This window comes from Diceros bicornis, chromosome 14 (genome assembly GCF_020826845.1).
Source record: "Diceros bicornis minor isolate mBicDic1 chromosome 14, mDicBic1.mat.cur, whole genome shotgun sequence".
Classification (NCBI taxonomy): domain Eukaryota; kingdom Metazoa; phylum Chordata; class Mammalia; order Perissodactyla; family Rhinocerotidae; genus Diceros; species Diceros bicornis.
In genome coordinates, this window is record NC_080753.1 from 34,542,404 (window position 1) to 34,559,472 (window position 17,069).

At 41.7% G+C, this 17,069-nt stretch overlaps 1 pseudogene; it reads right to left on the minus strand.

Moving 5' to 3' along the window:
* Window positions 1-14,378: 14,378 nt before the first annotated feature.
* LOC131413300 (E3 ubiquitin-protein ligase KCMF1-like) lies at window positions 14,379-15,799 on the minus strand (annotated as a pseudogene).
* Window positions 15,800-17,069: the final 1,270 nt, after the last annotated feature.

The following is a 17,069-nucleotide window of genomic DNA, read 5'->3' on the forward strand; positions in this document are numbered from 1 at the left end:
TACAGAATGTTCTACATTCTGGGTTTGTCTTATTGAACTTGTTCCTCTATCTCCCTGTATTTTGTTTTTTTCAATTTTAAAAATTAGATTCTGGCTACCCAATTTTGGGAGTAATTCTTCAAAAATGCTGTATACTTCACATTGCTTCACATCAGAGGCATATAATACGAGATCATCCCACAACTAGGGATGCTAAGTGTACTCACTTGGTTAAGGTGGACACCATCAGATCTGTTCTGTAGAGGTACAGTTTTCCCTTTTCAATTAGCAAGTCATCTGCATGGTTCTTTAACACTGTGTGAATATTCTGAAAAAACCTTTCACCTAGTAATTGGCATCCACAGTGATCCTTGCCTGAATGAGTTATTTCCTCAGGGGTTACAGAACGGTGCTTTTCTACTCTCACTTCTGCATTTATAAGGAGGTAGTTCCCTGGAGAGGCGCTTTTCCTCATCAACTGGGAAACTAGGTTTCATTCTAAAAAGGCATGGTAAATGCTTAATTATTTCCCCTTAATTACCAATTTTCAGAGTAAAGTGGTAGTTTAATATTAATCTACAGTGGTAGAAAATTAGTCTTTTTCTTTTTTGTGAACTGTAGATCTGGGTTGGTATCCGTTGGGTATTTTACAATCAATTACAGTCATTATCCTTTTTGTGCTCAGACTGCAGCAAATGTGTCCATTGGGAGCCCTTTTCAGCTGACTCCAGTGTCCTTTTGACACGCCCCAAAGTCGTCTGTGAGCACTTGCTTGCTTTTGGCACAAGATGTCCCAGGCTCAATTTCTACTTTCCCAAGCTCTGGACATGGAATCAGCCATTTCTCCAAGGAGCACTGGTTCTCTTTGTGAGGAACGGTGTGGAAACCACTGCTTAGGTGCCGGGAGAGCTCACTGCTGCAGAGGTATCACCGCTTTAAGAGCCTTTCAGTGTTTAGAAAAACCGTGCATTCATATTGATATTTCCAATTCAAATTTTACATTCTAATTTTTTCCCTTCACTTGTTTGATTTTTTATTTTGTATCTTTTATCAGGGTAATTGAAAATCTTGGTTCATAATAACCTGGACCTATTGACCTATTTGCTTTATCCTAAAATATACATAAAATAGTTTCAAAATTGCAATATTTACTACTAACAATAAAATTAATGAATGAAATTTAATGTTTATTTGCTGTTCTTTTAGTCTTTAGAATATTTACCATGAAGGATGTACAGAGAGTACTGTATTCACAAGTCACTGGAGATAATTATTTTCTCTAACGGTTAGCTTAAGATTTGCTAAATGAATGGGTTCATTTGCTTTAGTTTTCAATTTTAGACTTTAATTTTTTTCTTTATAAATTAATTTCATTTTTAATATGTAAAACAGTTATAATGTTCAACGGCAAAAATAAGATTAAAAAAAGGTGTACTCAGACAAGTTTTTTATCCTATCCTCTCCATCCATTTCTTCCTTCCCCCGTAAGTAACCATTGTTGTTGGCTTCAGTTTTATTCTTCCAGAGTTTCTTTTTACAAAAATCAACACGCGTGTATGAATAGTCTTAGTCCCCTTTCTTATACAAAGAGTAGCGCTAGATAGACGTATCTTTGCACATAGCTTTTCTCATTTAACAATCTATGCTGAGGATTACTCCATATTAGTATACATATACAGATCTTATTCATTCCTTTTTACAGCTGTGTAGCATTCCATTCTCTGGATGTACCATCGTTGATTCAAACAGTCTCCTGGTGATGGACAGTGTGTCATTTCCAATGTTTTGTTATGACAAATCATGTCAAAACGAATACTCTCATGCGTGTGTTTCACATTTGTGGAAATATATATTGAGAGTAGATTATTAGAACTGGGGTTTCTGAGTCAAAGGGTAAATATAGAGGTGACTTTGTTAGATGGTGCTAGATTCTGCTCCACAGGGATTTCAGTAAACAATTTGTCCTCCTGGCAGCGATGTAATAGTGAGCCTGTTTCTCCACAGCCTTACTAACAGGCTATTTTGACAACCGTTGGCACTTTTTTCCATCTGATTGATGAGAAATTGTATCCTGGTGTAGCTTTAATTTTATTTTATTATGAATGCAATTGAGCATCTTTTCATATATATAAAGGCCATTCATCTTTCCTCTTCTGTGAACTCTCCATTGATCTCTTTTGCTCAGTTTCCTTTTTTTGGTGTGCGTGTGTGTCTTCTGGATTTTTAAGAGCTGTAGTAGAGAGATAAGCTATTTATCTGTGATATGTTACACATATTTGTAATTTATCTTTTAATTTGGTTTATTTTTTTTTTCTCCTGAGGAAGGTTCACACTGAGCTAACATCTGTTGCCAATCTTCCTCTTTTTGCTTGAGGAAGATTCGCCCTGAGTTAACATCTGTTCCCATCTTCCTGTATTTTTGTATGTGGGTCACTGCCACAGCATGGCCGCAAACAAGTGGTGTAGGTCCCTACCCGGGAACTGAACCACGGCTGCTGAAGTGGAGTGTGCTGAATTTAACCATTAGGCCATGGGTCCCATCCCTGATTTATGTTTTTTATAACAAAAATATTTTTTATTTTTATATAGTCAGATTTGTTAATCTTTTCTTTTATTACTTCTGTATTCTGAATCATAATTAGAAAGGCCTTCCCAATCCCCAGGTTATAAAGGAATTAACCACTGGGTTCTTTTAGCACTTGCATGGTGTCATTATTTGTATTTGAATTTCTGGTCTTGGGTTTATTCTGGTGTGTGGCATGAAGTATGGCTTTAGTTTTATCTGTTCCAAGAAGACTGTCCAGTTGTTCTAATACTATTAATTAAAAAGCCTATCTTTCCCCCAGAGATTTGAGATGCCACTTTTTCACATACCAAATTTTCATATTTATTTGATCCTATTTCTTAATATTGTATTTTCCCCCCAGCAATCCATTTGTCTATTCATTTGCTAATACCATACTGTCTTAATTATGGAGGATTCATATTATTTAAATATTTGATCAGGTTACTCTACCTTCAATGTTGTTCCTTTTCAGACATTCTTGCTTGTTTAATTTTCTATATGAGCTTTATAGTAAAACTAAATAATTCCAGGAAAAAGTGATGGGGACACAGGAAATTTATAAATTAACTTGGGCAAATTAATATATTTATGATGTTGCATCTCTCTCTTCAAATGGAATGTCTTTTGATATTATGCAAGAAGTAGTACTAAATATGACAAATAATTTTTGTTTTTAAATGAAAAGCAATTAGAGCATCTAAAAAGAATAATTGGTGCTATTGTTAATGATGTAAGTGTTGGATACAAATTGTACTCAAAAGCTGTTCGATAAAAGTTAAAAATGCTAAACAATGTTAACAGAATGGAATTCGTGTTCTGTTAAGGTTAGTGTTCCAAATATAGAAAACATGTAGGCAACAATGAAGAAAATATGAAATTAACATCATTAAATTCTTTCAGTTATTCGAAATAATAAAAACTTCCCAAATTCGTATTAACATTTTTTAATAAAACAAATGAAAAAGGTTTAGACAATGCTATTAGATTTCGTTATATTCATATATTTTTACTTCTACGTATGTTATAAATTTTACAAACATTACTTTAAAAATTTTACCCAAGCATTATTATTTTATATTTATGTATATATTAACCCTGCCCAGTGCTCTTCATTTCTTCCTGTAGTTCTGTGCTTCTAGGTAGGATAATTTTCCTCCAATCTGAAGAACTTCCTCTAGTATTTCTTATAGTGCTAGTGTGAAGTTGATGAATTCCCTCAGTTTTTGTTTGTCTAAACACATCTTTATTTTACCTTTATTTTTTGAAGGCTGTTTTTAACAAATATAGAATTCTAAGTTGGAGATTTTTATCTTTTAGCATGTTAAAGCTGTCATTATGTTGTCATCTGGCTTTCACAGTTTCTGTTCAAAAATCAGGCATCAGTCTTATTATTGCTTCTTTGAAGGCAGTGTGCATTCTTCTCTGGTTACTTTTTTTTTTTTGCTGGAAAAAATCTGCCCTGAGCTAACATGACTATTGAGAGATGAATGGTGTGTTCTATGCCCAGGAACTGAACCTGGGCTGCTGAAGCAGAGCATGCTGAACTTGAACCACTAGGCCGTCAGAGCTGGCTCTCTGGTTACTTTTAAGATTTTCTCTTTGTCTCTTATTTTCAACAATTTAACTGAGCTCGGTATAGGTGTGGTTGTTTTTATATTTATCCTGCTTAGAGTTTGCTAAGCTCTTGAATTTGTGAAAAACTTCCTCTTTGTGAAAGACGCTATTAAGAGAGTGAAAAGCCAAGCCACAGCCTGGGAGAAAATATTTCTAAAACACACATCTGATAAAGTACTGGTGCCCAAAATATACAAAGAACTCATAAAATTCAACCATAAGAAAACAAACAGCCCAATTAAAACAAGGGCAAAAAATCTAAACAGATATCTCACTAAAGAAAGTAAATGGATGGCAAGTAAGCATATGAAAATATGCTCCACATCATATGTCATTAGGTAATTGCAAATTAAAACAACAATGGAATAGCCCTACACATCTATTAGAATGGTTAAAATCCAAAATGCTAACACCAGCAAATGCTGGTGAGGATGTGGAGCAACAGGAAGTATCATTAATTGCAAGTGGGAATGCAAAATGGTATAGCCACTTTGACGATTTCTCATAAAACCACACATACTCTTGCCATATCATCCAGCAATCACGCTTCATGGCACTTACTCAAGTGAGTGGGAAATTTCTGTCCACTCAAAATGCTGCGCATGAATGTTTATTCATAATTGCCAAAACTTGGTAACAACCAATATGTCCTTCAGTAAGTGAATGGATAAATAAACTATGGTACATATAGACAGTGGAATATTATTCAGTGATAAACATAAATGGGCTATTGAGCCATAAAAAAACATGGAGGAGAGCCAGCTCTGGTGGTCTAGAGGTTAAGATTCAGTGCTCTCACTGCCACGGTCCCGGTTCATTTCCCGGTTGTGGAACCACACCACTCGTCTGTCAGTTGTCATACTGTGGCAGTGGCTCACATAGAGAACTAAAAACTAACAACTAGGATACACAACCATGCACTGAAGCTTTGGGGGAAAAAAACACGGAGGAAACTTAAATGCATGCTTCTAAGTGAAAGAAGCCAATCTGAAAAAGCTACCTATTGTATGATTCCAACTATATGCCATTCTGGAAAAGGCAAAATTATGGAGACAGTAAAAAAGATCAGTGGTTGTCAAGTGTTTCGGGGGAGGGACAGAGGGATGATATATGTCTTAAATATATTTGTTATATACGTGTATACATTTGTTATGTCTATATATATTTGTCATATATATATATATATGTTAGAGAGGTGGATATGTGTCATTATATATTTGTCAAAATTGTAAAATATACAACACCTAGAGTGAACCCTAATGTAAACTATGGACTTTAGTGAATAATAATGTATCAATATGGTAACAAATATACCACACTAATGCAAGATGTTAATAATAGGGGAAACAAGTGGGGGGTAATGAGGGAGTATATGGGAACTTTCTGTACTTTCAGCTCAATTTTTCTGTAAACCTAAAATTACTCTAAAGAGTAAAGTCTATTAATTAAAAAAAAAATGGTGGGTAGTCTATGCTGGACATCCTACTTTTGCGACTATTCAACCTTTTCCACCCCGCTCTGTGCCCTGCCAGGCTACCCTTTTTGGACAGCATGAACGGGCTCCCTTGCCCTCTGACTTCTGGTTGTTTTCACCCAACGGGAAACATCGGTTGGCTTAGGGGTCAAGAGAAGAGTGAGGCGGGGATAGTTATTTCCCAGGATTCCTTCTTGCTTGTCTGTGGGTTGGCAGTAGCCCATTCCTCTACTGAAGGCTCCAGCTCTGGTTGGGTGCCCTCTCCTACAGCTACAGCCCTTTCTCAGAGGACTAGTAACTGCTCACTCCCTTTGCTCCTGCAGGCCCCTTCAGGCCTAGTATTCCTACTATTGCTAGTCCCAAAATGCTTCACCATGCCCTTTTAGATTTTCTTAAAGTTGCCCACATCTATTAAAATAATCTCCTCATTAAATTGTACTCAATTATCTTGCTTGAGGGTATCATCCATTTCATGCTGTACCATGATTTTTAAATTCACTTTAGTAGAAGTTGTGAAAAGAGAGTACTTCAATACTAGGAAAATAAAACTTCTTAGAGATTTTAATTTAATAAGATTCTAACAAGAAATTAGTACTTTCTTTGCTATAATATATATGTTTCAGTTATTAAAGCTGACAGATAACTTATATTGGAATTATATGGGTTACTGACTATATGAAAATAAGTACAGAATACTATGAGTGAGAAGTGGAAGAAATTATAGAAATGAAGACATATGATAAACCACTGGCAAGAAAACACAAGTACCAATTTTAAAGGAAAAATGGTTAGAATATAATAAATTGCTTGGTGGGATAATGATACTTGGTGGGAATTCAGTAGATATTTGTTAAATTCACCTTAAAATGTTTTAGCACTTAAAAATTAATGTTAATTTTAAATTGTGTAAAATATGCATAACAAAATTTACGGCAAGTTATCTGAAAGAGAAATTAAGAAAACAACCCCATTTACATTTGCATGAAAAAGAATAAAATACCTAGGAATCAATTTGACCGAGGAAGTGAAAGACCTGTACACTGAAAACTATAAGACATTGATGAGAGAAATTGAAGAAGACACAAATAAGTGGAAAGATATTCCATGCTCATGGATTGGAAGAATTAATATTGTTAAAATGCCCATACTACCTAAAGCAACCTACAGATTCAATGCAATCTCTATCAAAATTCCAATGGCATTTTTCACAGCAATAGAACAAACAATCCTAAAGTTTGTATGGAACCACAAAAGACCCCGAAAAAGCACAGCAATCTTGAGAAAGAAGAACTAAGCTGGAGGCATCATACTCCCTGATTTCAAACTATATCACAAAGCTATAGTAATCAAAACAGTACGGTATTGGCATAAAAACAGACACATAGAACAAAGGAACAGAATAGAGAGCCTAGAAGTAAACCCACACATATATGATTAACTTACGACAAAGGAGCCAAGATTATACAATGGAGAAAGGACAATCTCTTCAATAAATGGTGTTGGGAAAACTAGACAGCCACATGCAAAAGAATGCAACTGGACCACAATCTTACACCATACACAAAAATTAGTTCAAAATGGATTAAAGACTTGAATGTAAGATGTGAAACCATAAAACTCCTAGAAGAAAAAAGAGGCAATAATCTCCTTGACATTGGTGTTGGTGATGATTTTTTGGATATGACACCAAAAGTAAAGGTAACAAAAGCAAAAATAAATAAGTGGGACTACATCAAACTAAAAAGCTTCTGCACAGCAAAGGAAAGCATCAACAAAACGAAAAGGCAACTTCCTGAACAGGAGAAAATATTCGCAAATCATACATCTGATACGGAGTTAATATCCAAAATATATAAAGAACTCGTACAACTCAATAGCAAAAAACCCCCCAAACAATGCAATTAAAAAATGGCCAGAGGATCTGAATAGACATTTTTCCAAAGAAGACATACAGATGGCCAACAGGCACATGAAAAGATGCTCAGTATCGATAATAATCAGGGAAATGCAAATCAAAACCTCAGTGAGATATCACCTCACACCTGTTAGAATGGCTGTTATCAGAAAGACAAGGAATAGCAAGTGCTGACAAGGATGTGGAGAAAAGGGAACCCTTGTGCATTGTTGGTGGGAAGGTAAATTGGTGAAGCCACTATGGAAGACAGTACGGAGGTTTCTCAAAAAATTAAAATAGAACTACCATATGATCCAGCAATTCTACTTCTGCGTATTTATCTAAAGAAAACAAAACACTAACTCAAAAAGATATATGCACGCCATGTTCGTTACAGCATTATTTACAATAGCCAAGATATGGAAACAACCTAAGTGTCCATTGACTGATGAATGGATAAAGAAAGTGTGGTATATACAATGGAATATTATCCAGCCACAAAAAAGAATGAAATCTTGCCATTTGCAACAACATGGATGGACCTTGAGGCACTATGCTAAGTGAAATAAGTTAGACAGAGAAAGACAAATACCATATGATCTCACTTATATGTGGAATCTAAAACACAAAACAAAAACAAAGCTCACAGATACAGAGAAGAGACTCGTGGCTGCCAGAGGTGGAGGGTGGGTGTGCGCAAAATGGATAAAGAAATCAAAAGGTACAAACTTCCAGTTATAAAATAAATAAGTCCTGGGGATGTAATGTATAGCATGGCAACTATAGTTAATAATACTGCATTGCAGATTTGAAAGTTGCTAAGAGATTAGATCCTAAAAGTTCTCATCGCAAGAAAAAAAATTTGGGGGGCCAGCCTGGGTGCAAGCGGTTGAGTGTGAACCCTCCGCTGTGGCGGCCCGGGGTTCGCCGGTTCACATCCCGGGTGCGCACCGATGCACTGCTTGTTAAGCCGTGCTGTGGTGGCGTCCCATATAAAGTAGAGGAAGATGGGCACGGATGTTAGCCCAGGGCCAGTCTTCCTCAGCAAAAAGAGGAGGATTGGCATTGAATGTTAGCTCAGGGTTGGTCCTCCTCACAAAAAAAAAAAAAAGAAAGAAAAAATTTTGTAACTATGTATGCGGATGGATGTCAACTAGATTTATTGTGGTGATCATTTTGCAATATATGCAAGTACTGAATCATTACATTATACAACTGAAACTAATATAATGTATATCAATTATACCTCAATAAAAAATGATAAAAAGAAAAGAAGATAAAAAAGAAAAAATATCTTCGATATAATTTAACTTCTTAAATGATGTCCCACATCAGTATTCTCATCCGTAATAATTCCTTAAGATGCTATTTAAGAATGAGCACCATTTTCCATGTCATTAAATAGTCCATTATTATTTTTGAGGTCATCTTTCTGATTTTTAATGATGGTTTGGTCAACTTCCTCAACTATCTGATGTTATTTATTTTGTTATTTATTTATTTATTTTTGGTGAGGAAGATTAGCCCTGAGCTAATGGCTGTCGCCAATCTTCCTCTTTTTGCTGAGGAAGATTGGCCCTGGGCTAACAGCTGTGCCTATCTTCCTCTATTCTGCATGTGGGACGCCTCCGCAGCATGGCTTGATGAGCCCTGTGTACGTCCAGCCTGGGATCTGAACCTGCAAACCCTGGGCCCGGGAAAGTGGAGCATGCGAACATAACCACTACACCACCGGGCCGGCTCCTCCACTGTTATTTTTTGCGCTATTTGAATTTCTTTCTTTCTTTCTCTCTTTTTTTTTTTTTGTGAGGAAGATCAGCCCTGAGCTAACATCCACGCCAATCCTCCTCTTTTTGCTGAGGAAGACAGGCTCTAAGCTAACATCTATCGCCAATCCTCCTCCCTTTTTCCCCCTTTTCTCCCCAAAGCCCCAACAGATAGTTGTATGTCATAGTTGCACATCCTTCTAGTTGCTGTATGTGGAACGCCGCCTCAGCATGGCTGGACAAGCGGTGTGTCAGTGTGAACCCCGGCTGCCAGCAGCAGAGCGTGCGCACTTAACTGCTAAGCCACAAGGCCGGCCCCCAAGTCTTCTATTTCTTTATGTCTGTCTGGTTGTAGTTTCATTACTGGAAGCAGAATATTGAAGTTTCTAACTATTATTACAGAGTTGCCTATTTCTCTCTTCAATTCACCTCGTATATTTTGTTGCTGTGATGTTTGGTGCATAAATTTTTAATTGGTATATCTTCTAGGTGAAATGTCCTTTTTATCCAAACTGTGATAGAGCCCTTTCTAACTCCCTGAGCTGCAACATTAAATGCAAAATCTCTGCTTAGTGGGCTCATATCAATAAATTTGGCTTGATCCAACCTTATGTTCCTTCCACCATTATCCCAAACCATTATTATCCATTCCTCCAGGTAATCCCTCATTTCAGTGTGTATAAATTGGAAAACTCATGTAGTCTTTTTGCAGTGTAGTGTACCTCATCATGGGTCACACTTTGTACCTCACCTTTAGGGGCCTGATAGGACTTGAGTCTAGTTATAGGTCTAGGAGCAGTGGGTTGTGGGGGTGGGTCCTGAGGAGAGTCAGCAGTGTCTTGCAAGGCAACTGCTTCCGGGGGGCCATTAAAGTTTCCTCAGGCAATGCAGGGTTAATCTTCTCAAATGGACATGGAGAGTCTGCTTCTACTGGCGGTGGGAAGGCAGCTTCTGCTGGAAAAGAAGATTCACCAGAATTTAGGGACTCAGCATCCCCAGCTTCATCAAGGTCTTCCCACACATCCCCAGGCCAACATCCATGATTCCGTATCTTCCCCCTTAATGCCCTCACTTTAACACCTGTGAGGCTGGGAATTCAATTTGTATTGTAATTCAGCCACTCACAGCCTGAGATTCTCTTTGATTTTCAGCAATCTCATCATCGAGGCTATGGGATATTACAGTCTCTTTCAGGGCAGACATAGAAATTTTCAGATTGCACTTATGCAGCAATTGAGCTGTGAATTCTAATCCCTGAGCTCATCCTTTTCTTTCCCCACATTGTCCAGCAACATTAGGAGCAACATGTCAATCTCATTATACTCGTTAATTTGACAAAATTTTCAAAGGTATCACATACACAGTCACCCAGATCCTTGCCTCTTACAGGTGTTTCATTAAGAGTGTCCAATAATGACATTCTGAGTATCTCTGTAGCCACATCATCCCCTAGACTATCACTGCCCTCTTTACTACTAGAAACAGAGTCATGAGCGTCTTTAAATCTACTCAGATTGGACAGACAATTCCAGAAACCACAGAACCAATTCAGAAAATTCATCCTTAAGAATCTGTTCCTCTAGGGCCGGCCCCGCAGCTTAGCGGTTATGTGCGGGCGCTCCGCTGTCCGCGGCCTGGGTTCGGATCCCGGGCGCGCACCGACGCACCGCTTCTCCGGCCATGCTGAGGCCGCGTCCCACATACAGCAACTAGAAGGATGTGCAACTATGACATACAACAGTCTACTGGGGCTTTGGGGGGGAAATAAATAAATAAATAAATAAAATCTTAAAAAAAAAAAAAAGAATCTGTTCCTCTAGAACCACTCCTGGTACCATAATTTGTATTAGTCATTGTTCTCCAGAGAAGCAGAATAGAATACACATACATTTTTTTTCTTTTTTTAATTTGATATATAATTAACATATAACAATATACTAGTTTTAGGTGTACAACATAATGATTTACTATTTGTATACATAGTGAAATGATCACCACAATAAGTCTAGTTGAAGTCCGTCACCATAAATATTACAGAATTTTTTTCCTATGATGAGAACTTTTAAGATCTACTCTCTTAGCGACTTTCAAATATGCAATACAGTATAATAATGCTGTAGGCAATAACCTACAGTCACCATGCTATACATTACAGCCTCATGACTTATTTATTTTATAACTGGAAGTTTGTACCTTTTGACCCTCTTCACCCATTGGAAGTTCTATTTCTAAAATATTTTCCAGGCACTCTTTGGAGTAACACAGTATCATTGCATTCTTTATTAAAATGTGAAAAAGAAGATAACTAAATCATCCTTTACATTACATATGTATAGTTCATCAAGTTTCTTTGGACATGCGTGGCATAAATGTGAAGAGAACAAAAGTATAGTTTCTTAAAAAATGGTTTCTGGTGGCTATAATTACAAAGACAAAAAACAACAAATGTTGGCAAGGATGTGGAGAAAAGGGAACCCCCATACACTGCTGGTGAGAATGCAAACTGGTGCAGCCACTATGGAAAACAGTATGGAGATCTCTCAAAAAATTAAAAATAGAAATACCATACAACCCGGCTGTCCCACTAGTGGTATTTATCCAAAGCTCTTGAAATCAACAATTCAAAGAGACTTCTGCACCCCTGTGTTCATTGCAGCATTGTTCACAATAGCCAAGATGTGGAAGCAACTCAAGTGCCCAACAACTGACGAATGGATAAAGAAGATGTGGTATAGATATACAGCAGAATACTACTCAGCCATAAAAAAGACAAAATCATCCCATTTGTAACAACGTAGATGGATTTTGAGGGTATTATGTTAAGCGAGATAAGCCAGACAGAGAAAGACAAACACTGTATGATTTCATTCATATGTGGAAGATAAACTAACACATGGACAAAGAGAACAGATTAGTGGTTACCAGAGGGGACGGGGGTTGAGGGTTGGTCATAAAAGAGGTAAAGGGGCACATAGATGTGGTGACTGACAAATAATAATGTACAACTGACATTTCACAATATTATAAACTATTATTACCTCAACTAAAAAAGAAAAGATTTCTGGGCTGGTTCCAGTGGCCTAGTGGTTAAGTTCGGCACACTCCGCTTTGCTGGTCCGGGTTTGGCTCCAAGCACAGACCTACACCGCTGGTCGCTGGTCGGTGGCCATGCTGTGGTGGTGGCCCACACGCAGAATAGAGGAAGATTTGCAGCGCATGTTAGCTCTGGGCGAATCTTCCTCAAACAAAAAGAAGATTGGAGACAGATCTTAGCTCAGGGCAATCTTCCTCAGCAAAAAAAAAAGTTTCCTTTTTTAGAGTGCCAAGTATTGGCTCTAAAGTGTTCAGTGTGAACTGCGGCCGGCTTATCGGGTCACATCAGGTGGAAATGTACTTTGCAGTCTTTTAATTGATTCACCAAAACGGAACCTAACCAAGTTTGCACAACTGAGTTTCCCCTCTATTCAATCCTCCCCCACCAACAGAATCAATCAACAAGCACGTGAACACTTAGAATCAACTATGTTTCATGGTATTGAAAATCATTTGTAAGGCTAACAGTAAAGAGCCAAATAAATATGAGCTCATTTTCTCCTCATCAGCACCCTCTGTGGTAGGTACCACTCCTGTAGTCCTCACTTAATGATCACTGAGGCACAGTGTGGCGCCAGCGGCAACACTTTAAGACAGAAAGACAATTAGTTTTTGCCACAGCTCTGCAAACGAACAGAAACAAAAATCAGCAACAAAATAAAAATAGTACAAGCTCAAAAAGATGCGGTGTAAAATCGCCCCCTCCCCCATGTCATTCCCTCCAGCCTCAAAATTGATTATTAGGAGAGAGTATTTCTGGGTGTTCAGAATACCCGTTTAGTCCGTGGGAAAAACTGGAAGTACGAACGTTCAGGGTTTTTCTCAGGGACGACTGTCCCAAGCCTGGACTCGGAGAGGCAAGCAGGGTCTGGAGTCTGCACCCAGCAGCAGCAGGCGCGATCCGCCCTCTGCAGAAGGTACAGGTCAGAGTCTCCAGAGCGCCCGGATGGAAAGGTTCGCCTCGACAAGGAGCGCAATGCCCAGAGGAGCCCGAGCCCCAGGCTGCGAAGGCATCCGGGCCTGGGACGCCACCTGTCTCCCCCCTAATTTATTTTTGGCAGCTGCTTCTTTTGCTTCAGTGTAAACTGCCAAAGTCTTGGGTCGCAAACGCACCCGCCCCCCGTCCCACCGCGGTGTGGGTTTCCCTGGAGTCACTCTTCCTCGCCTCTCACCTCCCTCCCCTGTTCCGCAGCACAGTCCAGGCGGCCTCACACTCGCCTCTGCCTCCTCCTGTCCTCCCTGGGGCGCCCTTTCTGCTCGGCAACAGGTTCATTGAGGAGCTGCAGGATATCCACTCTGCCCCGCGCCGACCGCAGCGGCCGTTACGGGATTTTGAGCTACAGTGCCCTTCCGGAGTGATTCTGCTCTCGAGGCCTGGGTGCTGGGATCCTCCGCTGGGGGTTTGCTTTTTTTTAAGAGCTCGGGGGAGCCGGCTTTATGGGGAGGCTTCTCTTCCCGTCCTCTTGGACTTCAACCCCAAGGTCCCGTTTCCCCGTTCGTCACGTCGAATCTCATCCGCCCCCATGTACGTTTTTTGACTATGGTTCAGAGAACTAGTCCGGGACCCCCGGCTCGGCCAGGCTCTTCTCTATTTGAGAGCTGGCCAGGGTGTGGGTAGGAAGAGTGGAAGGGGAGCACCTCCCGCTGGACGCCTAAAACCTCGAGATTTTCTTTTTAAATCATCCAAGCAGTTTTTATTCATTAATGTTCATAAATATACACAGCAGCTTCATTAGAGATTTCAATTTTCCTCTGCAGTTTGAATGTGGAGTATTAGGAGAGCCTTTTGCGTGTCAAGGTACAGGAAGCAGAGATCGCCCCTGCACTGCTCCCTACCTTTACCTGCCAGAAGTAAAAATTAGTTGTGGAAATGATTATCATGTATATTTTCTCTCTTCCTTTTGAATGCACACAACGTAACAAGAGTGACAGACCTGAAATTACAATCACCAAACAAACCCAAGACAGTTGTCGTCCACTTTCGTTGGCAAAAACAGCACAGAGGACATTGTCTGCTAAGTGGGATGTCATCAAAGAGGAGGCGGTGGAGGCTCGTTTCCTTTATTACTCTCTTTTAAATTTAGGTTTTCTAAAGCAACATCTAAAGGCATCATATCTACACAGCCCATAGCACCAAAATCTGCCATCTCCGCCCCCCTCCACCCCGTTCATCCTCATCTGAGGATGAGCTCTGTTTGCACACTGGGGTGGACAGAAGGAGCTCTCGGACAAACAGGCTGCGGTCTGCGCTCCCTTTCCATGGCCTGGCGCTCTGTTTCAGACATTTTAGGATCATTCAACTTTGTTAAAAGAGATTGGGAATTCTGGATAGATTGCTGACTGCTTTTCGTGTTAGCTGTGTTGGTTACGGCTGTGGACTGTGTGATTGTGGTGGTGACACTGCTTGTGTTAGTACGCTGGGTGGTGGTGTGTGCGGTCTCCAGCTGCTGCTGTGCCGCCTGGGCGAGCTGCCCTTCCAGCTGCAGCTGCATCTGCAGTTGTTGTAACTGAGAAGCAGAAGAGCCAGAAGAATTAAGCTGTCCTCCTGCAGATCGCCTCACTCCCGATCACTGAGATAAAAGCTCAGCTATAGGACCCATGGCTTCCTTATTGCTTGGAGAATATGGACTCTGAGAAGAAGAAAGTCCACCAGTAGAACTGCTAGTAAACGGCATGTTTGACCTCCGAGCATGAGGACCTCCTAATCCCCGGCCAGTGTGGAACATTCTAGTACATGTGGAACACCATTCGGTTCATCTAAATCCCTGGGGGCTCTGTGTTCAAGTGTAAGATGAGCTGCAAAGTCATCGGTGACATGATTAGGGTCGCCTCCAGGTAGTGCTGCCCATAGTGGCCAAATCACTTCTGCTGAGGTTTCTGCTTGTCGGGAAGGAACACGTTCTTGAAGAGATGTCTCCGTACAGCCCAGTTTTCCGCAATAGGGACGAGTAAACTACAGAGAAAGCTTCCCCAGCACAGTACAAATCAAAACCTACCCCTGTTAATGTGCGCGGCGTCAGGTGGTCAGTGCCCGCCTCGTTGTTGTTGCACCACTTTCATAACAAGAGGCACCGAGATCGTAATCGTCGTAGCAAATTAAACACTTGTATCTGCGACCTCGAAATTTTCTTTTAAGGAAATTAATGTCCCTTCATGTCGGGACATCCTAGTTCAGACAGCGGCGGCGCGGCCCCTCCCGGGCTCCGTCCGGCTGCAGTGTCCCCCGCGGGGTCCTGGCGCTGCCCGCGGCGGCCGGCCGACTCCCACTCGACTCCCGGGCTCGGCCGCGGCGGCGGGGTGGACAGGCGAGCGCTCTCGAGGCGGCGGCGGCGGCGGCGGCGGTCAGGTGGGGCTGGAAGGGGGCCGGACGTGGCCCGGCTGAGCTCCTTCTCGAGGCTGGTCCCACGCCACATCTCCGCGGTCCCACTGGCCGCGGTCCTGCGGAGCTCCGCCAATCCCGCTCCTCTCCTCCCCCGGCCCGCCCCCCCCGCTAAAAAGTCGAGATTTTGAGATCATCTTGACCATAATTTTATGCCGAAGGGCAGTGACTTCTTCGGTGTCCCTGCACACAAGCCTCAGCTGCGCGGCCCCTCCGGACCCCGAGGCTGCCAGCCCAGCGACGCCCTCCGTCTAAGGTAAAGGGGGACGAGGCGGTGGACAGAAGCCGAGAACCCCGGTCATTTCAATTTCACTACTTGGAAAAGCCGGGAGGTCGGATATAGAAATCGGGAGGCCGGGGTGTGCTGCCAGAGGCCACCTGTCTGCCTCTTCCGCGGTCCCAGCGCTGAATCTCCGGGAAGCCGGGCGCGGGTCCTCCAAGCGGAGAGCGGTTCCCAAACCCGTCGAACGCAGATCCGGTCCGCTCAGCAGCCGATGGAGCCTGCCCCGCCCAAACTATGGGGGGAGGGTAGATGGGGTCCTCAGGCACCGAGGGTCCCACCCGCTGCTCACATCCCGGTACGGTCCAGGCCTTTCCTTCTGATTGGGCTTCCGCGGCCCCAAGAGCTCGACTCTGCGGGAGAACCCAGCCGGTCCCGCTCAATTCGGAGCCGCCTTCCCTGTCAGCCTGGGCTGCCTGAGTTTCAAGGCTTCCCCGGGTGGCAGCCCGGATTTGGAGCCAGAACTGAGTATCCGAGGTCCGAGGGAAGGGTTGTTGGTGCTGCAGCCTCGCTCTGCCGGAGAGAGAAGGAGCCGGAGCCCTGTTCTCGGAGCCCCGGGCCAGGCGCTCGCCGGGCGCCCCCTGGGATCCTGGATCGGACAAAGCCTCGTGGGCTTTTAGCCTGCTGCTAACCGCAGAAACCAAGAGCTCTTTTTTATTGTTAATTTTTTTATTGATATCATAATAGTTTATAACATTGTGAGATTCCAGTTGTACATTTTTATTTGTCAGTCACCATATAAATGCTCCCCTTCACCCCTTGTGCCCACCTCCCAACCCCTTTCCCCCAGGTAACCATCAACCTGTTCTCTCTGTCCCTGTGTTAGTTTACATTCCACATATGAGTGAAGTCATACAGTGTTTGTCGTTCAAAACCAAGAGTTTTATATCAAAGGAGGTGGTTTTAAAGTGCTTAAGTTTTTGTGGTTTTGGCTGAGTGATTGAACTTCCGCCTGCTCTGCCTCGGCGGCTCCGGTTCGCGGGTTCCCGGGTTTGGGTCGGCCGGGATTCCAGGCCGCACCTAC